Raw genomic sequence first — 21,149 nt, 5'->3', positions numbered from 1 at the left:
CTGTTAGTCCCTTGGCAGGCCACAGGCGCTACTGCCTCCTTTGTGCAGGCTACCGCCCTGTCTAGTGCCCAAGCCCAACCCGGGACACAGTCCATTTGGCTGGGTCTGGATACTCAGCCTCTAAATTGTCTTCGGAAACTTCTTCTTGGATAAGGAACCACCTTCCAAGCTGAAGGCAGTATGCTCCCACTGCCTGGCAACAGCAACCACAGCCTGCCTGGTCCCCCATTTACAACCATCCCTGCATCCCCTGCATCGCCCTCTGCGATGCCAATGGCTTCCGGACTCTGTACCTGGCCCCGCCCTCTCCTTCCTCCTCCCCCACCCCCTCCTTCTCCTCCGCACCCCCCTCCTCCACCCTGAGCTGCCAAGGACCCAGCAGGCCTCACACCTGAGCTATGACATAAGGGCTAATACTACCAACTTTACTCTGCCAAGCTGCAGAACTGGAGAGCAGCTGAATAAGCACATGTTTTAAAATGGTAATGAGGGGATGTTTGAAAGAAAAGTATATGGGAACAGTTGGCAGAATATTCCCTTCCATGAGGGTAAACTGTTGTCATCCTGATGCCTGATTTTACTTTCTAATCCATCCCACTTTTCTGTACTGTGTGTTCCAGGGCCTAATGATTTCTTTTCAAGCTACCTTAAAGCAAATGGTACTGTGAACCACTTAATTTAGAGCTGATAAAACACAGACCCAGGAGAAATCTGTCTCAGAGGATACAGGGTGAAAAGCATTCCTGACAGCTCATATCTGTTCAGTGGAGAACAGAACTGATGACATGGTGTTCTCCCACCTGTGCCTGGGTCATGTCATGGCCTCAAGGCTGGCTGGACCTCCCCTCTCACCACTGATCCTCCATGATCCTCCTTACATGGCTCCAGCCTGGACCCCTCTCTCCTCGAGAGCACCAGGCAGGGTAGCAAATGCTCCATCATCCACTTTCCATTCTGGATGGGGGCAAAAACAATCACCAATCTCTGTTTCACGACCCTTCTTCAGTAAGCCCTGAATTTGCTTAACTCCCACCCCCTAAGGAAGCTTATGAAAGGCTCTTTTTATTTCCAAAGACCAGCTTTTTGGTCTTGCAATGCTTTGTTTACGGCAGGCCCTGAGTTAGTTCAGATCACTTTAAAGGAAAGATTCAAGAGATAATCAAAAAAGACAAGTGTTCACAGGCAAAGGGGAAAAGGGGCTTTATTCATTCCCAAATGAATTCCCACTCTCACATAGCATTTTATTACTATAAAAACACATAGGCAGGTATTGTTGGGTCATTTTGTTCTCAAAAAACCTCAACATCATAACTAGGTCAGTCAATATGGTGCCATCTACTCAACAGACGAGGAAATGGAGACACAGGGTAGTCAAATGGTTTGTCCACGTTCACACAGCTGATGAGTGACAGTCAGGTCTGGGAACAGATCTCCACTCATGGAGAAAGAGGAAAGTCTCAAAAGCAAACTATAAGACAGACATCAAAGGGTCAAGGGTGACAATCACACTGACATTTAAGGATAATCCTAGGTGGGACTATTTCGAGATCTAGTGAGGTCTAGGCCACTTCCATATCTGTATTCTGATGATTCAATTATATACATGTACATGCATACATATGTACACACATGCATACATGTATATATGCACACGTATGTATAAGCATATATACCTGCATGTATTCACATACATATACATGTATACACATATACACACATATACATGCATGCATATGTATACTATATATACGTATACATACATATGCATAGTCTTAATACACTCACATGATACACAGCTGAACATTGAGGCTCATGTGGTTATAAATTTGAGGTGTGCATGACAGCTGTGTACAGCAAGGTTGCCCCCCGACCTCTCTCCATCAGCACGCCCCCGCCCCCAACTTCTTGATCAGCCCTGACCTTGAGATTTCCCTAACGGCATTTTCATTAAGAACCAAACATGAGCTCTCTGTCCACCCCCACTTTTAAAAGTGGCCATGAGTAAAGGAGTTGCTTTGTTTTAACCATATGTTCTCCTGCTCGAGGAATACAAAACCAAGAGCGGACGTGTCTGGATACACGGAGCCTTGTGGAGACCAAAGCTCCGGCAGGATCGTCAATCACAGAGCTGCCTGGCTAGGGATGCACCCTCGCTGGGCCATGTGACTAGGGCACAGCTGGACCCCTTGCAGCCAGCCAGGCACTGCAGGGCCTGGGCTGGGAGATGCCCAGCCACCTGCGTGCTCCTGGCCAGCCCTTGCAACTGTTTCATTTACCGTTTGGGACAACTCTCCACAGGGCTCAGGAAAGTGCATGCTGCTGCCACACTCGGCTCAGCTTCCCCTTCCAAGCCCTAATGAGGTGAGATAATGGATGCAGGAAAGTGTGCAAATGCAAATCAATATGGAACATATGCTCCAGCTCCCTCCCATACCTCAGAGCCAGGCTGGGAGAGCAGAGGAAAGACTTTTGAAATAATTCTAGACCTGGACTCCTTACTCTTCCCTTGAGAGGACAAAAATGGAGGTTACAGCTCCCTGGTCCTCTGCAGTTCTGGCCCAGGGAACAAACTGCCAACTTGCGTTGCTCTTCTCAGGAATGCCTTTACTGCCCATTTGTCTCTATCCCACATCACAAAATAAAACCAGCAAGATAGAACAAGAAGGAGAAATTTGGCACCAGTCAGTCCCCCATTTTGCCAATGCCCCATGCACCTTTCTGAGAATGGAGAGGCAGACCCTGGGCCAATGAAAAAGGACAGTGGCAGGTTCCTGGACCTCCCCAGCCAGGAGGCTCAAGCAGTCCAGGCAAAGGGCCAGGCAGAGCTGGGCCTTCTGCCCGAGCCATTGCGTCAGCGGGCTCAGCAGGCCATGCTGCTGGCCAGGGAGGTCTCCGCTTTCCGGAGTCCAGGGGACAGATAAGCTGGCATGACACTCTCCTCGCTAGCCAGATCCCCGGTATAGAGAGTTTTCTACAGGCTCTTTCACAGTGCATGTGATGCTCTGAACCAAGAAAGGGAAAGGAAACCAACACATGGATAGGTTGCCTGCTCTGTGCCCCATCCTCGCCTCCACCTGCACAGTCATTGCTAACATCCCCATTTCACACAGGAGGACACAACCTGATTCCAAGCAGGTCAAAGAAACAATGTGGATGGAATGCAAACCTGGGTCTGTCCCTCTCCAAAACCTGGGCTCTTTCACTGTACAATGAGGCATCCCATTTCACAGATTCTGGTTTGGGCCAAGCCACACTTCAACTGAGCACTCAGTCACCAAAGTCTCTGAAGTCATTTAGGTACCCAGGGCATCAATCTCCTGCAGTGCCCTTCTCTCTTCCTCATGGATCTCAAGGGTTTGCAAAAGCCATCACAGGGCCTCTATTCCACCTGTAGGCCTTTATCCTATAGCCATTGCAGAGAATGGAAATGACACAAGGGGCCTGACTTCAACAGTTGTCAGTCCTTCAATATGTGGCAAACTCCTGCAGATACAGAATTCTCAGAAAAGGAATGGGGGAGTTCCATCGTCCAGCAGATTTAGTAGATAGGGCTCAAGCCAAACACCTCTCACCAGTTATGCAACCTTAGCCAACTTACTTACTCAGAGAACCTAGAGGGCTTAGCTTCCATTATTCTCCATGAAACGAGGTAACAGTGTCTCTCTAAGAGAGTTACATACCTTGGAACTGGGCCTTGGAAGCAGACTGCCCCAGTGCATGCCCACAAGCCACCACCTACTTTTCTACAACCTTGGACACTTTATTTAACTGCTCTGTGCCTCAGTTTCCTCAACTGCAAAATGAAATTAAACATTGTGCTTACCATAGAAGCTTGTTCTGAGGATTGTATGAATTAATATTTTAAAATGCTTAGGTCAGTACAGGCTCGGAGTCCTGCTATGTGAATTTAAATTAAACAACGACCATGAAGTGCTTAGTGGCACAGAGCAAGCTCTCCACAATGGCAACTATATTTATGACTGACTTGCAAAGATTTCGAGTGTCCTATCTTTAACAACAGTAGCCACGGTTTGGATTGTTAATTGAGCCATCTGCCGTGAGGATGGCGAGTCAACAGGCATTTCTCCAATGGATGGCGTGCACCCAGACGGTGTCATGACTGAGGAGCTCTGGTTCCACGCACTACTCCTCTGGGTCTGGTAGTCTCTGCATTAGCAGGCTTTGCTTCCTCACAAGCTGTGGATAAGTCGGTGACTCTGCCTGGGGCAGCCATTTCTATGGACTGATGTATGGGAAAATTCCAACAACAACACAGGCAAATGCTCTGAATATTCCCAAAAGGAAGTTCACTCTCTGCCCACCAGCTCAGAACACAGGCACCGGCCAACTGATTCCCACTCAGGGAGAGGTTTATTGACCCCACAAGGACTTTAATGACTTATAAAATTCTCTGACATAATGCCTAGACACAAACATATTTATTTTCCTAAGAACTCACAATGTGAGTTTGGGTTTCTGCATAAGGAATGACTGAAGACAGAGATCATAGCTCACTGGGAACATCGCAGTGCTAAAGGTTAACCAGCATGCCTACAAACAGTTTTGGACAAGCCTGCCCCTAATATCTTTGGGAACTCAGACAAGAATATAAATTGAGCCTCAATGTTAAAAAATATATGTATGTTCTATATTCCTACCTTGACAACAATGAGGTGAGTAACTATAGAAGGTCAGATTCCAACTTAGAAATCTTAGATTCCTTTGAGTTTGGTGCAGGAATAATGTCACAGGAGGACAGTCATCCAGGAATCCTGGCTCCACCTGTACCACAAAGAACTGCATGTGTTTGAGCACAGATACCACAGACCACGTGTCCAACCTCCATGCGCATTCCTTTCAAATAGCTACCCTTCAGCCACCCGTTAGACTTAGGGTCACATGATGGTGCCTGACCTACCCTCAGGAGGGTGGGGTCAGCGTGGATACAGGATGGGGTTTTCTGTGCAGAGAATTCCAGGAACCTTGAACCCAGAATGTGGCCACTAAGTGAATAGTGTCAGCTGGGTAAGTGGAAGTCCCTTTGTCCCTGCAGATTCTGGCCCTGCACGTGGAGAGTTATGTGGCTAGGGCAAGCTCAGTTGGGCGCCCCTAAAATGCAGGGCTCCTCTTACTCGGATCTGTGTTCTAAGACCTTGATCTCTGTCACTTAAAATGCTAGTGGCTCTGGGTGAAGAGCCACCCTCTTCTCCACCACTTCCCCAGACCTAGAACCCTTCTGCTTCTGCTCCCCAGGAGACCCCAACAATTCTGCATGACTTGAATCACCACCACTAGTCCTTGGAAGTTTCTGATTGGCTGAGTCTTCTTGCATCTCTGACAGGGATGCAGCCTGCAGGAAACATGTTTTAAAGTATCTTGCGCTGCTCAATCACAATTGTTTCAGCAGAACATTGTGCAGAAGCTCTCATGTCTGTCTAGTTTCCTGTAGTCACCTGGGCTGACAACCTCCAACTTCTGGCCCCAGGGTAATCACTAACCAGCTCTAGTGTCCATAAGCTGCCCACTTTTCTATGGCTATTACTCCTTATTAGTTGCTTTTGCTTTCTTTTGTACTTTTCCATTAAGACAAGGGACTGAGATGCATACTTAAGGTTTTTAAATTTAGAGTAATACAGTAAATCACTTGTTTCTGGTAAGTTGCACCATGCCATGCGTTATTCAAGCTTAAAATTTCCACTGATGACAATTGCACTTCCAGGTCATAGAAACACTTAACAGAAACACTTCTACCAGAAAATTGTTTGTGTGTTTGTTTTCTGTCTGAAAGCACTTTCTTCTGCAAGACAAGCACTATTATCTATATTTGGACACCGTACTCTAGTGATGCTGAATGCCCCATCTCTTTAATCTATTCTTGCCTCAGTTTCCCCATCAGAATAATGAGGTGATGGGCTAAAGCAGTGGTCCTCAGGCTTTTTTGGTCTCAGGATCTCTTTTCACTTTCAAGAATTATTGAGGAGCCCCAGAATGTTTTTTTCAGGTAGACTAAATCCATCAGTATTTAATATATTTGGAATTAAAACTAGAAAGTGTTTTAAATTAGCAGCAGTAAACCCATTACATGCTAACCTATAAAATATATCTGTGAAAAATAACTATTTTCCACAACAAAACATGAGAATAGAATTGTTATATAATTTTGCAAATCTATTCAGTATCTGGTTTGAGAGGAGACAACTAGCTTCTCACACGTGCTTCTGTATCAATCTATTGTGATATAAGGTTTAGGCTGAAGTATATGAAGTAGATCCAGCCTCACACAAATGTGTTGTTGGAAAAAGGGGGGGATATTTGAATTCCTTTTCCAGATAATTGTCATGAGTTGTCCATGACATGATACTGAACTTTACAAGTTGTAGTTTCTTAAACATCAGTTGCAAAGCAGAGGGCATATCAATAAACATTTTGTATTCTGGTACATGAAAATCCATGGGCCCATCTTGCACTTTGAATGTATCTTTTACTGACAGATGATTTTGTAAAAGCATGCATTTGTCACTTGGAAATACTGGTTCATCGGCTTATTTCAGATCTTACAAATATTGACATATCATTTTGTACAGCACTTAAAAATCATATTCATTAACATTACCACCAATCTCACTGGAAAATCTTTAAGTATTAGGAAGACACTAAATACTACGGTAGATAGATGTTTTCCAAAATTCTAACTTTTGCTTCAAAGCTAAAATTTATCATCGCCAATTGATACTTTCAGATGTTTTTCTTGCAACAGCAGGCTTACGTCTTTGATCTTTAAGAAAATGTCCACCAGCTTCCTAGATGTGAATAACCAGAGTTTGCAAGCATTCTTTCACCTAAAATTAATAATTTTCACTGTTGATCAAGAACATTTGTAAGTAAAGCTGGCTTTTTTTTTTTTAACTATTTTTTTCCTGTGACTGTGCAGTGCTAAAGAGTACTGTTTAGTACCACTGCCTTGATCCAAGCTCAGGCACCAACATTTTTACCACCATTCCTTTGTGTCCTTGATGTAAATGTCAACAAGATGAAAAAGACAAATTATATGTAGTATTATTATGAAAGCAATTTTGACCTTGAAGACTACTGGAAGGGTCTCATGGACTTCCAGAGGTCCACGGACCACAACTTTGAGAATCAATGGACTAGATCAATACTTGTGTCCCTGCCAAGTCTAACATTTTATGATGTGCTTATTCATGCTTCTAATGATGCTGTGGCTCTCACTCTTCTCTTCTGTCCACTCTTCCTCTTCAAACCTAATTTGCCAGAAGCCTTCTTCCTTTACTTGCTTTGACTCAGTTGTTTCATTTCTCTTCATTCCTACTTCTCCTCTCCAGAAAAACTACTCTGTGCAGGCACTTCCATAATCTCTTTGGGATAAGTTCATTCACTCATTCATTTATCAAATATATTTAATGAAAGCCCACTATAGGATTGCCAGTCTTCCAATCAGTGGGACACAATGACAGGACACAGAGCTCTCCTTCTCAAGAAGGTTCTTTGTCTCCTGCTAGAAATACACATGTAAATAGAGATTACAGTGGAGAGATTTTAAGACTGTGGGTACCATATGGCCGAGAAAGAAATCACCCATTAACATAAGAAAACAAACTTGTGGCTACCGAGGGGAAAGAGGGAGCAGAGGGATAAATTGGGAATTCAGGATTTGCAGATATTAACTACTGCAGATAAAATAGATATACAACAAAGTCCCACTCCATAGTGCAGGGACTTGCATTCAATACCTTTTAGTAGCCTATAATGAAAAAGAATATGAAAAGGAATATATATATTTTATATATGTATATGTGTGTGTGTATATATATATATATATATAGCATATATATGTAATTGAATTACCATGCTGTATATGAGAAATTAACACAACATTGTAAACTGACTATACTTTAATAAAAAATACAAGATATAGGGGAAAATTTTTTTTAAGTTTTAAAAGAAATCAGTCACACTGAACTGCTATTCTATAAAAGTAACTGGGGGGTGAGAGGTTGTATACCTGACTTTACCACACTGCATACCAGCATGCTAACTAACAACCAGAGAGTGCTCAACCTGCCTGGTACCTGTACGTAACGATGACAACAATATCTAGAGGAGTTTTTCAGCTCAGTACTTTAGTAAGATAAGAAAGGGAGCCCCTAAAAATAACTGAACCCACAATCCGTAACGGTAGTTCTCAACCCCAGAAACATTAGAATTACATGTTGTGCTCTGTTCAAGCATCCCATTTAAATGTCCTGAACCCCCAGTGATTCAGATTTAACTGTCTTAGGGCAGGGCCCATGCATCAGTCTTTTTTGAAAATTTGCATGGTGTTTATAATATGCAGCCAGGGTTGAAAACTACCAGTCTAATGAGATTCATCTGAAACTGTATTTGTTGGGAGTGCTAGCTGATGTTATACACAAACCCAAAATCTCAGGAACAAAATAGAAGGTGCTCTCTGGCAGCCAGGAACTATCCTCCAAGTGCTGATTCAGGGATGCAGGCTCTTTGCATCTTGTGGCTCCATTACCTTTAACGTATGCCTTCCATTCCACTAGGGAAGAGGAAAGACCTTGGAGAGGGCACATGGGAAGTCTTTATGGGCCAGACATACGCGGCACCCATCCCTTCCACCCACATTCCATTGGCCATAACTCAATCACCTGGTCACATCTAACTGCAAAAAAGGGGTAGGAAAATTGGTCTATCTGTGTGCTTAGAAGGAAAAGGAAGCAGGGTTGGTGAATGTCTAGCCAGTCTCGGTCATAGATTCTTACATCCAAACAACTTATATATAAGAATATAGTCATCTTCCACGAATTCATTGTGAGGGATAAATAAAAACAGAGAGTGAAGGGGTCTTACAGACTTTAAAAGACCAAAAGATATATAAACCAATCACAATGGGTACGCTTTACTTACATCCTGGTTTAAACAAAATTAACAATTATAAGACAATTAGAAGTTTGAATGCTAATTATATATTTGATACATTTGTATTGAAGTATTTACAGATAAGTTAAATACACTGGGTTATGCTTCAAAAATAATATGGGAACAAAGAGGATATAGATGAAACAAAACTGCTCATGGGTTGATCATTGTTGAAGCTGAATTATGGGTATACTAGTCTATTTTTATAGACAATTGAAATTTTTCATAATATATATGTATAAAAAGATACTGTTGTAATTCTAGTTACAGTGTGCAGCCCCTTTTCCCTGTGGAACTGCTGCCAAGCCTGCCCTTGACCTAAGCAGTTTCTGTGCTGTTCTGTGCATATATTTTCTGAAAAGTTCAGTTTCTCCAGGGAAATTCCTTACTGTCTCAAAGTCTTTGTAACTAAATCTTGGTCTTTGCTTATATCTGCATATAGTCATCAGGTCACTGATTTCTGCTGGAGGCTTTGTTTACTCAGCATCATCTTGCAAGATGCTGGCCATGCCACGTACGCTGCAGCTCCCTGCCTCTCTCCCCTGAGCCCTCTGTGTGCACACAGATGGGCAAGCACCCTTCAGTGAAGGATGTTTACCAAAAGTCCCTTTTCCTGCTTGAAAACTAGAAACAAGAAGCTGAATTCACACCAGAATTTTCTTTGTGTTATGTATAAACACATCCCAAGAATCAGAGCTTGAAGAAATGACTATGTGTCAGTTAATAGGCAATGTTGGAGAGTAGAGGATAAGGCTTTAAATGTGCAGTGAGGGGGGAGTGTAGTAGCTCAGTGATAAAGCACATGCTTAGCATGCACGAGGTCGTGGGTTCAGTCCCCAGTACCTCCATTTAAAAAAAAAGTAAATAACATAAATAAACCTAATTACTTCCCCCCTCAAAATAAATAAAACATATTTGTTTAATATGCAGTGATTAAAATCTAAGAACCGTTTAGCCTTATTCATGGTTCTCCTTTCCATCCTACTAAAAATCACATCAGAAGTCACTATATTCTCCTGGACCAGGTCCACTCACTTCTCCTGGTTCCAGGACACATCTTTAACAGCTCTTCCTGGAGGCTCTTTCCCCAAAAAGTCTCCTACTGCCCAGGGACATTCATCTCTACTCATCTTCCATCTCCTCCTCTTTATTTACAAAAAGACTCAAAATTAGAAGTCAAGCTTAGTTCTTCACACCTATTTACTCTGCATAGCCAGATGCTCACAGAACCCCGGCTTTCTTCTCTTTCCCCAAGACTTTCCCTTCTTCCACATCTTCACAGCCATTTGGGTCGCAGCCATTTCTTGTCTCTCTTGCAAGAAACTTTCACTTAGCCACCTATCTTCTTCTTGCCCTTTCCATAACTCTCTCATGTTTAGGGCTTGAAATGAACTTGCTATCCCACCTTTTAGTTCTCCATGTGCTCCACATGGGGAAGCCTTCAACATGATTCCTCTGGATCCCTTCAACCTAAGTGTCTCTTCCCATACGCTCCCCAAAGGAACATGTTCTACCACCTGGGTTTCCCTCATTTATCACCTTCCAGGTTCTAGAGCAGCCCTTGCTGCAACTGGACAAGACCAGGGTGAACTGGCTCTGTGAGTTACAGACACTTCATTATTCTTCTACCTTTGACTGAAGATCTAAGTACAATCTCAGCCTTACCTCTATGGTGCTATGGGATATTACAAGGAATTATGCTTGTTTGCTCACACAGAATAGTGTTAACAGGGAAACAGCGCCACCTAGAGATAGTGGCAGAAATAATTAACTGAGGATCTTCCGGAAGATGACAAATCTTAGGACAAAAAAGTTTGGATTTCTCCAAATCCCTCTGCAATCTTAACTGCTAACTCTGGAGGATCTGTGATTATTTTTAAATGATGCTGGTCTACAGTTACTACTTTTTCTCCAAACTTCTCACACAGAATTATCATGAAGGGAGAATCCTTTGGAGGCCAGTGGAGGTGACACAGCATATACAGGAGAGATAGGGAAAAATACAGGTCTAAAAATTGAGAAATTCAGTTCCAGGGCTCCCTCTGCTACCAACAGGTTGTGTGGAGTTCACCTAATGCTCTGAAGCTGTTTCCTGTAAAAACACAGCCTCTGAGCACCTTACAATGTCCAGATTCCAGTATTTTAATAATGCCTTTGTAAGTAATTATGTGTGTTTGTGTGTCATATGTATATATACACCCACATACAAACAAAAACACCACAAAAAATAGGATACTTTCCTAATTTGTTTCTTACTCTCTCAGGAGAATATATATAACAACTTTAGACAAGTATTTAGCCTCCTTGTACTTCAATTTCCCTATTTGTAGAACAGAAAGAGAGAATCTACTTAATATGGTTATAGAGATGATTAAATGAGGTATTACGTGTGAATTTCTTCAAGCAGTGATTGACACAGAGTGACAGCTGTGTGAATGTTCACTATGATTCTTATCATTGCAATTGGAGGAAAAAATTCCAGGGACTAGAGAGGTTTATAATACACCACTTTCTCTTTGTCATGGCTTTCTCTCATGCCTGAATGGAATCACGTCTTGCTAAAGGAGAGGGAGATCTTTAAGAACCTAACCCAGGTATTCAACCAGGACAGCTTTGTGGAAGATGCACACATATAAGTAACCAATTTATTTCCTCCTATTTGTCAGGAGAAACCTATAAATAAGATTTCTCAAAATGGTGGTCCAGGAATTCCCCGGTTCCCCATACATAATAGACTCAAACTTTTCCACACTCAGCATATCCCATTCCTGTCCTTCCTGATTACAAATGACTCATTTACTTAAGGCAGACCCAGAAGTCAGGCTGGACTCTTCCCTTGGCCTCATCCCCTACATCCAGTCATTCAGCAACTACAGTCATTTCAATGTCCAGAATCTATCTGGGCTCTGTCCACCTGTCTCCACCCGCACAGTGTGATCTAAGCTACCGTCCTCACTATGAAAACACTCCAACAACCTCTGACTTGATTCTCATTCTCTCCTGTTCTCCAACAAGTCAACCAACCTAGTAGTCACAGACCCTCAGAAAACACAATCAGATCACCAGGGCTTTACACTTGTCATCCTCTCCAATTCTCACAACAGTGTAGAGCATCCAGTATTTGGTCAATACGAATTTCTTGACCTTCCCTACTCTGATCCTACTTCTGATGAGGCTTCCTTTTTCTCCATGTTCAGATCTTGAAGTCACAGATCTTCCTCCACCTCCTTTCTTTGTTCAGGGATCTTATCAGCTGTGTATGCTGGAGGAGTTGGGTGAGGCAGGGTGTTGGATTAGCCAAAGTCAGTTTGTTAGAAAGAGTTTGCTACTTTTTGAAAGAATATCTGACAGACAGAGAATTAGCAGCAGGAAACCCAGGAAAGCATGGCTGCATTTCTTTCTCTAAGCATTCCTGGATCAGAATTCTTAGCAGGGGACCTGGAACTACAGCTTTTCAATAAACATAAGCTGGATTCAGGAATGAACTAATGAATGATTGAATAAATGACTGAACAAACCTACCTGCTGGTTGTCCTACTCAGAGGCAGAGAAGTAGACTGCTTGTTTCTCTAATTCTGTGGGTCCTCACTGGCACTGGCCATAAAAAAATAAACTGGAGATGCTGAATCTCCCCACACAGAGTAGAAACCATGTAGCAGGTTCAAGTTTTCCAAGGGTGTCACCAGTGACTAATGTCTCTCCCAAATTATGCATACCCCAGAGAGCTGAGTTATCACGAAAACACCATAGCTGCCTGTCCTGTTCCTGCACTTAAGTCTCAAAATTAGAAGCAGTCTGTTTAGAAACAAACAAGATGAAAACTCACTTCTCCTAGAGAACTGGATTCATCAGAGAAGAGAAGCAGAGTAATAATAACTTATTTCATACAGAGTAATTAATAGTCACAAAGCATTATACACATGGCAAAATGCCCAACTCAAAGGGAGAAGACCATATGGTTCCACTAAACACATTCATAACAAAGAAGCAAAGAATAGTTAAACAGAAGGCTTCGGCTTCTAAAGCCTGTATGTTTGGACTGTCCCCCACAGAAGTCTAATTTTAAATTGGGACAGGTTTTGTAAGATGGGCCCATATTTGAGCAAGGTCAAGCACTGCCAATGACTATTGTTAGAACACACGCTCTCCCTTCTTGCGCTGGTCCCTTTCTTTTCTTCCTATCTTCCAGCCTCTCTCCCTCCCTCCTATCCTGCCCATGGCTAGAATGTGTCCAATAAACTCAGTATTCACTGAACTAATATTTACCAATATACAGTGGCATTTTTTTAAATGATAGATACAAATGGCAAATAAATATATTAGAAAATATATTAACCTTGTTATTATGAAAAACATGAAAATGTCAAAATAACAGGCACCATTTTCATTCTGCAAAATAGATTTAAATAATAGTAACACCAAATTCCAGCATCATCGTGGTGAAACTGTAGTCACATATTGGAGTATTTTGTCAACCTGTTTCAAGAGCTACAAAAAATGATAATGCTCTTCAACCTCACAATCTCACTTTTGGGAATATCTTCTGATTGAATAAAACAGACACTGGAGAAGCATCACGTATACAAGAAAAAACTGTAAATATTCAGCATTGAGGAACAGTTAAAAATGTATCTATAAAAATGAACATGAGTTCAATGGATCTTTGTCATAGCCATTAAAATTTGAAAGTCTTTTCATGTGATTGTCAATAAGAAAGAAGACAAAATAGTGAACTGCCAAAAGAAAACCCAGTTGTTTAAGAACCATTTATGTTCAGGCATCATAAAGCCAGGACACTTAGCCATAATTAGAGGGCTCGGGATCAATGCACTAAGGGAAGAATCTGTCAGAAGCAGAGAAAACATTCTTTCTCAATAGTAACAGCAGCTCTAGTTCTCTGTTATGAGAGCAGCGGACTGAGGACAGTTAGGGCATTTGGGGAGCAAACTTCCACCCAGTGACACTAGCACCTACTTCTGGCTTTGTTCTGTGAAAGGGCATTGCAGAGAAATGACCAAAATTAAGTGGAAAACAAACGTGTGCATGAAAAAACAATTTCAATGAAATAAGGTTCCAAGACAGCCTCAAATACCTCCCGAAATAGCAGACTATAAAAGAAGAAGCAATCATTTTCGTTTTCTTTCCTTTTGGGGTCAGAAACGCACAACTAGAAACTGAGTGGCATAATTTAAGAGATCAGGAGGAGAAGGGCGCTGGGGGTGGGCGTCGGTGCGGGAGACTGGGTGGTGGGCACACAGGCAAGAACGCAGCCCGACAACTTTCTCCAACTGCTCTTTCCCACTCCAAAGCACCATGTCATTTTCTGAGGGAAGAATCACATCTTCTCAGTTCCCAAAGAAGTGAGCCCTTCTATGGTAAATGTTGCAAGTCAACATCCTAAAACTGACCAAATTGTTCATCAAATTTAATCATGAAAGCTGTCAGAAGGTCTTTTATGCAAATTCCTTTTATTCTAGGAATTTAAAAAAATACATGTTTGGGATTCTCCTCTTTCTGTTTCCCTGAATGCATTCCTCCTCCCTGAGTTTTCAGTGAAAGAAATAAATCACAAATCAGCATGGACAATTATCTCTGGAGGTGTAGGGAAAACAACATACTGCTTCCTTCCCCTCCATGGTTTTTTCACTGTAAATGTTTGGCGGGGCTCCTGCAAATTAAATCAAGGAGAAGCTGCAGTTTAAAAGGTGATTCCTCACTTCAGCTTTTGGTTCCTTTGATCAATTAGTCATTCTCCCATGGTGTATTTCTTAGTTAGGCTTCGGGGATCTCACACCTTCTCATCAGTGACTAGCCATTGAGACAGGGAATGAATCAATGTAAACAGAATTCTGCCTGTGACTTTAAGTCTTCCTTGAACTAAGGGAAAGGGAGATCAGGGAGATTGGGGCCAAGTAAGGAGCCAAGTTTACAAATGAGCTTGGTATGAAGGACATGAGATTCTACAAAAAATAACAGAAATGCTGTAGACATTCGTACTGGGATAAAAACCAGCCGTGTAGAATAAGGATGCTATTGTTAAGTATTATGCTATCGTGTGGCTGTCATATTTCAGAAGGCTGGACTGTATTCATCACACAACCAATTTATCATAATAACAAATTGTAGAATCTACATTTGTTTACGATAGAAAATAAATTGGCAACAGATGGACTAACTGGTAGACATCCTTAGTTCTTTCTTCATCAATTATGTTTTGCTGAAAACTGAAAACCTTAAAAAAGCACAGCCAGGTTCAAATATTCAGGTCTGCTGTGTCCCGAGCCAGCTGGCATGCGGAGGCCTGGCTGGCTTTTAGTAAGTACATTAACACAGCAGCATTCGTGGGGTGCGGCCGGCATCAGACCTTAATCCCTGAGTATCACCCAGAGCCTAATGAGAAATGGGGGTTCCCAGACCTCCTGAATCAGAATCTCTGGGGTCAGAGCCCAGGCCTTTCAGTGTTTCCAGGCCCTCTAGATTCCCAAGCGAGCTGGTTTGAGGATCACTGGCAAACAAAGCATTATTCACAAACAAAACTCTGCTTCGCAAAATTGAAATTACATCCAGTTTTGCAAAACATCTTATAACTCTGCTTACGCAGCCTGAGGTTCCTCCTTAGAGGGTATGCATCCACAGCTTTTAAAATCATCCCAGCTCTGACCATGGCTGGGGAATAGACACATTTTGCCTGGATTGTGGAAGCAAATTGCTAAGCACCAGAGGAGTAGAAGAGTTCTCACAGCAAGAGACCCAACTGTCCATCACTTACTCCCCTACCTTCCTGAGAGGAATCAGAAGCTCCAGGCACCAGCCTGTCCCACACAGCTAATCACTCTGAGGTGAGTTCTGAAGGGGGAGCGGTCCAGGAAAGCAGAGGGGAGGTTGTATGAGCTGGAACAGTGGAGCCCAAGGCCTGGGCTGGAGGTCGGGGTGCCAGAAGAGAGGGAAGGGACAATACAGGCTTCACATCCCCCATGGGCATGTCTCAAGCTCAATCCAGCTTCTCCAAACCTCAATTCCATCACTTATAAAATGAACAAGTTGAGTTTCATAACCTCCAGTACCCTTTCCAGATCTCATGTCCTGTCACTGAGACCTGGACAAGTCACTTTTTGAGTCGGGGTACTCCTGCCATGAGAGAAGAGCAGCTGACTTTTCAGGGTGGCGAGAGCATGGCCATCCACACCAAGCCTGTCTGTTTCAGCTCATCCCTATGCCACCGATGAGCTGGGACAACTTGGGAAAAATCATTTCATTTCTCTGAACATAGTGAACTTACCTACATACAGGGGTAAAGCAGCTCCCTCGTAGGACTGCTGGGGAGATTAAGTGAAACCATCCATGTCATCTTCCTAGATCAGGTCTGGTAGCTGGTGGCTAAAAAATAAATACTAGCATTAATCCTTTCTACCTTTATGTGATGTAGTAATCCCAGGAGACGTACACAAAGCATTATGTAAATGTGGCGTGAAGTCCCCACAACAGAACAACGAACTAAATGACCTCTGAGGCTTCCTCCATCCTCTAATTCCACCCCCACAGACACTCAACAGCTTTTTGACATGATTCTTTAATTGCAACCTATGTTAGTACTTGCTTTTATAGCTGCATGCATTGTAATTAAATAGATTGCAATTAGCAGCAGGCTAAATTACCTTCACATCGTGTAAAACAAAAAATAAAACTAAGAAACTGATTGATCTCTGTAAGCTGCTGGGTTGGTTCTAATTCCCAGCTGGTATTATTTAAAATAATATTGTTCATTTTTTGATATAATGATGAAAGAGCTGAAAATCCCCTTTGGTGGGTGGGGGTGTTTTCAAGGAAAGGGTATGGAAATGGTGAAGAGTATTTCAACTCCTTTAGGAAGACGGGAGTTCAAGTTTGTCCTAAAGAGGCTGAAGTCTGCACAGGGTCCTGATAGACATTTAGTAAATATTTGCTAAGACTGCTGAGTTTGTAGCACTTTGACGCAAATTCTCGCTGCTGTCCCAGGTGAAAAGGCCTGCCTCTTTTGAGTAGCATGCTAGGTACAGTAGTTCAATTTGGATATGGAAAAATGAAGAAATTTCAATTTATTTATTCTGTGCTAAATTCCATGTAAATAGAAAGCAGCAGTCCTAAGTTGCGTCGAAGCCACATGTACTGCTGGGGTTCAAAGACTGCTACGTGCCCAGGCCTCTGAGGAACCCCTTGGGAAGGGATGTGGGCTGAGGGAGCCATGACACCTACCATCCAGTTCCCCAAGGACTGCCCCCGTCTTAGTGGTGTAGGTCCCCAGGCTGGGAAACTCCTCAGTCCCAGGAGACCAGGAATGCTGGTCACTCATGGAGTATAGTGTGCTTATTCGTCCAAAAACAAAGCCTCAGCCTGGATCTGAGTATATGGAGGTGTTTCTCGTTCAGCTTTGCCATGTGCTGGCCCAGCCTCTCCATTTCATTCCCAACAAGCAGAGTCAGATCCCTGTTTGGGAACTAGAAACAATAAGGAAAAATCAAGTGTACTTCTTGCTGTCCAGACACCAGCAGCCCCATTTGGGAGCCTCTAGAGGATTCTGCCCTTCCTTGTCACCAAGCTTGGGCAGGGTGGCATTGGGACCAGGGACTGTGGCACCTCCTGACACAGCAATACCCATCTAAGAGAGAGCAGTGTCCACCAGACAGCGGCTGCCCAGAGAAGGTGTCAGTGCCCAGCTGCAGGGTGTTGGAGCAGGAGACTGAGAAAAACCAGGACTCCAACATGTGACTGCCTGGGAGACCTCAAAGGCCACTGCAACCCTGCCTTAGTAGGTGCAAGCAAGAGCCAGGAAAATGCTCAGTTTTTAAAAAATTCTTCTAATTGACTTCTCTTTATAAATACCACGCAGTGCTACACAGGACAAGAAGGGGAAGGGAAGACATCACCTTTTGAAGTACAAACGTATGTTATCATTTTTCAGCTCAGAATGATGAAAACCTGGTTCTAACCAATTATTTTGTTAATCTTGGATTACACAGCTCCCCAGGCTTTTTCACAGTTTTCACCATGAATGTCCAAGGCTACTTTTCAGGTATACAATCAAAACCAGAGAGGCCTCAAAGATCCAGTCTCCCTACCTTCAGGCAGATTCTATATTATTATGGTTGATATTTATATTCAACAAATCATTATTTTATGAGCAACTTGGGTCCTAAGAGGTTTGTGAAGTTATTTGCTCGAAGCCACCCAGCTAGTGTTCTGAGCAGAAGCGGGTTTGGGTTGTCTGATTGTTGGTGTTTCCCATCGCCTTCACAAATTAAATTCTAGCTATTAAACACCTCACTCACAACCCCATTTCTTACAGAAGCAAATGTTCCCAATGTTCTCTTAGGTTGCCCAAGCCTGATTCTTCCCCATTTCTCAGAGTAAAGAGTCATAGCACAGCTCTCATTGTCCACCACTCTCTTGCCCCTTCCTGTGCTGTGTTCTGAGACAAAAGTACAATCTGATTGTCTGTCCTGATCTTTTGTTTTTGAGGGCTTCTTGTTACCTGTAAGAAGAATCACGAGGACAAAGCAAGAGAGAAATATGGACTCATAATATAGTAGAAAGAAAGGCCCAACCCTAAAGATGCATTCGGGTTCTTGGCCACTAACTTTGCAATCTTAAAAAAATCACTGAACCCTTCTGATCTTCCATTTCCCTACTGTAAAATAATAGACCCTAAGAGATAGAGAAATAAAATAAAGGTACAGATGGATGCTTGGGGAAAATGAAGAAAAAGAGGAGAGCAGGATGAGGGAGGAAAGGAAGGAAGGAAACAGGAGAGGAAGGAAAGAATGAAGGAAAGCTGGAGCTTAAAATTCAGAAGCCCAGGTAAATCCATTTCAACCAATACAGAGAATGGTGGGCTCTGAGGATGAGAGGAAACACAGACTTCCTTCAAATCTAAAGCTCTTGCGGGAGGGTAAAGCTCAGTGGCAGAGCATGTGCTTAGCATGCATGAGGTCCTGGGTTCAATCACTGGTACCTCCATTAAAAAATAAATAAACAAACCTAATTACCACCCCCCAATTCAATTAATACCTTTAGATATTAACTACTACTACTACTAATAACAATAAAGCTCTTGCGTCACAGGTAGGAAGGCTCAGGCACAGGGTAGAGTGACTGTCCCAGGCTTGTACAGTGGTTCTCTGCAGGACAGGTAAGTACAGCCCTGTCTCCTGCCTCCCAGCCTGGTGTGCCCTCTGCTACTTGGCTCCTCTTTTGTTCGGGCAGAAACTTGGTGTTGGATCTGATTTCAAGCAATATCCAACACCAATAACATTTCCTTGAAATGTGGTCCTTCTGCTAGGCTAGAAAATCAGACCCAGGGAATGTGTTGCTGTCACAAATTTGAACCTATAATTTGTAAACTTCAAAAAAAGACAATGAGTGTTCCTTCCTACTTCTAAAAAAAAGAAAAGAAAAACAGAAGGAAGGAAGGAAGGTTGGGAGGAATGGAGGGAGGGAGGGAATGAAGGAAGGGAGATGGAAAGCTTAGTACCTAAATAATTTCATCCAGCACCTTTTCAGCTGCAAAGAATAAGTCAGAGGACAAGCGCTCACAGGATCCAAATGTACACTTACAGAATGAAGACGCTGCCCGCCCTAGTGATTAGAGTCTCACTTCAGCTCAGAGCTTGGGTGGCAAGAAAGGAAACACATAGCATCACAGCCAAACACCAGAGTCTGAAGATTCATTAGGTGAAGAGAAAACTGCATCCTTTAAGGTAAAAAGAGATAGGAGAGATGGAACTTTGTGCCTGGGATTAGTCTGAGGTAATGACAATCTTCCAGTAGCCCAGTAATCGATAAAGATGACATATACCCATTAAAACTAAAATGCCAGTGAACAATAGGTAAAACTTGTATAGTGCAGCAAAAGTATTTATGTCTTGGATTTTTTTAATGATCCCTTAGTGTCTTGTGTTTCTCCCAGAGCGTCTAATAGGACTATTTCCTGCAGTGGTTGCTACTGAAAAATATATGCATTGAGTGTTCGCAGACCTTTGCACAGAACCGGTACCCTAATTTCCCAAGCACCTACGTATTTTCTCATCCCTATATAATTCTTTCCTCGTAATTGTATCCTCATTTTTTTCCTTGAAAGACATGGTTTTTTCCTGAAATAGTCCATAGGTAATAGAAACCATGTTGAACACAAAATTTTAATCCTCAAAGTTATAAAAGATCAGTATTCTGTCTTTTTGAGAAACACTTCCCCCTGCTAACAGCACATTTCTGTTGTCACGTAAAGCAGTTTCACCCAAGCTATGGCAAAGATCATAAGAAAAAAAAAACCCTAAATTTCCAGAATGAATTCTTGAATTTCACCTGGACTCAACATATGTAACAAATACAAGTGTTGGGTTTTTTTTTATATAAAGTTAATGTTCACCCTGAGCAGCAGAGGAAGGAAAAAGATCTGGAAAGACATTCACCATGCAATTACATCTAGGAAGTATTTCTAAGTTTAGCAACGATTTCTGTCATACAAAGATCATACCACATCACTGTCTAAAACTTCCTCTTTGTTCTGTAGAGAAGTGTGGATTCCACCTTCAAGTTGCTAATTGGCTTGGTTGGAGTTTGCCTTGATTCTTACTCTGCTTTGTTTTGCTTTTTACATTCTCTCCAGCTCTCTAAGAGGACACAAAGAGAGAAACTACACCCTGAGGACCAATAGTATTGAACAAAAGGGTTGGAAAATGATTGCTTCAAACAGTCAGGCAAAAGACAGTAGTGGATGTTTTTCATTTCTCATTATACGCCACGTACTTCTATTAGCCACAACCTTTGGCATTTTTTTCCCTAACCCAGCTAAAATAAGGTCTCTCCTCCGTCTCCCCGGCCCTGCAACCCTGTCAGATAAAGTCTCAAGTTGGGTCGCTGCCCAAGGAGTCCTTAGTTAATTGTATGTAATTACGCTGCACCCTACTTTCAAATGCTAGAGCCGTTTCTTGTATCCTTGTAACACAATACACCTGAGCATTCCTGCTGTTGCTGAAGCACTTTCAGTGGCTCCCCTCCTGTCTGAACATTTGATAATCTCATAGCTCTTGGCTGAGTCATGGTGATCTTTAAATATAATGCAGGCTACCGAGCTAAATTAGTAATAGCAGCTGCTGACGGTGCTCCCTTGGGCCGTGGTCAGCTCTGTCAAGGGGCCGCATTGCTAAGCCAGAGACACTTCTCGTAGG

The 21,149-nt window shown here is 42.6% G+C and overlaps 1 long non-coding RNA gene across 4 annotated transcripts in view; it reads right to left on the bottom strand.

Moving 5' to 3' along the window:
* The window catches only part of LOC116277914 (uncharacterized), a 387,230-nt gene that overhangs the window by 219,786 nt on the left and 146,295 nt on the right, over nucleotides 1-21,149 (bottom strand). For all 4 annotated transcript variants that reach the window (XR_012071098.1, XR_012071091.1, XR_012071084.1 and 1 more), the window contains exon 3: nucleotides 16,226-16,323. This is a non-coding gene — a long non-coding RNA (uncharacterized lncRNA). The remainder of the gene's footprint in view (nucleotides 1-16,225; nucleotides 16,324-21,149) is intronic.

This window comes from Vicugna pacos, chromosome 3 (assembly GCF_048564905.1).
Source record: "Vicugna pacos chromosome 3, VicPac4, whole genome shotgun sequence".
Taxonomy (NCBI): Eukaryota; Metazoa; Chordata; class Mammalia; order Artiodactyla; family Camelidae; genus Vicugna; species Vicugna pacos.
The sequence above is the reverse complement of the archived record's forward strand: the minus strand, read 5'-3'. Positions and strand labels throughout refer to the sequence as shown.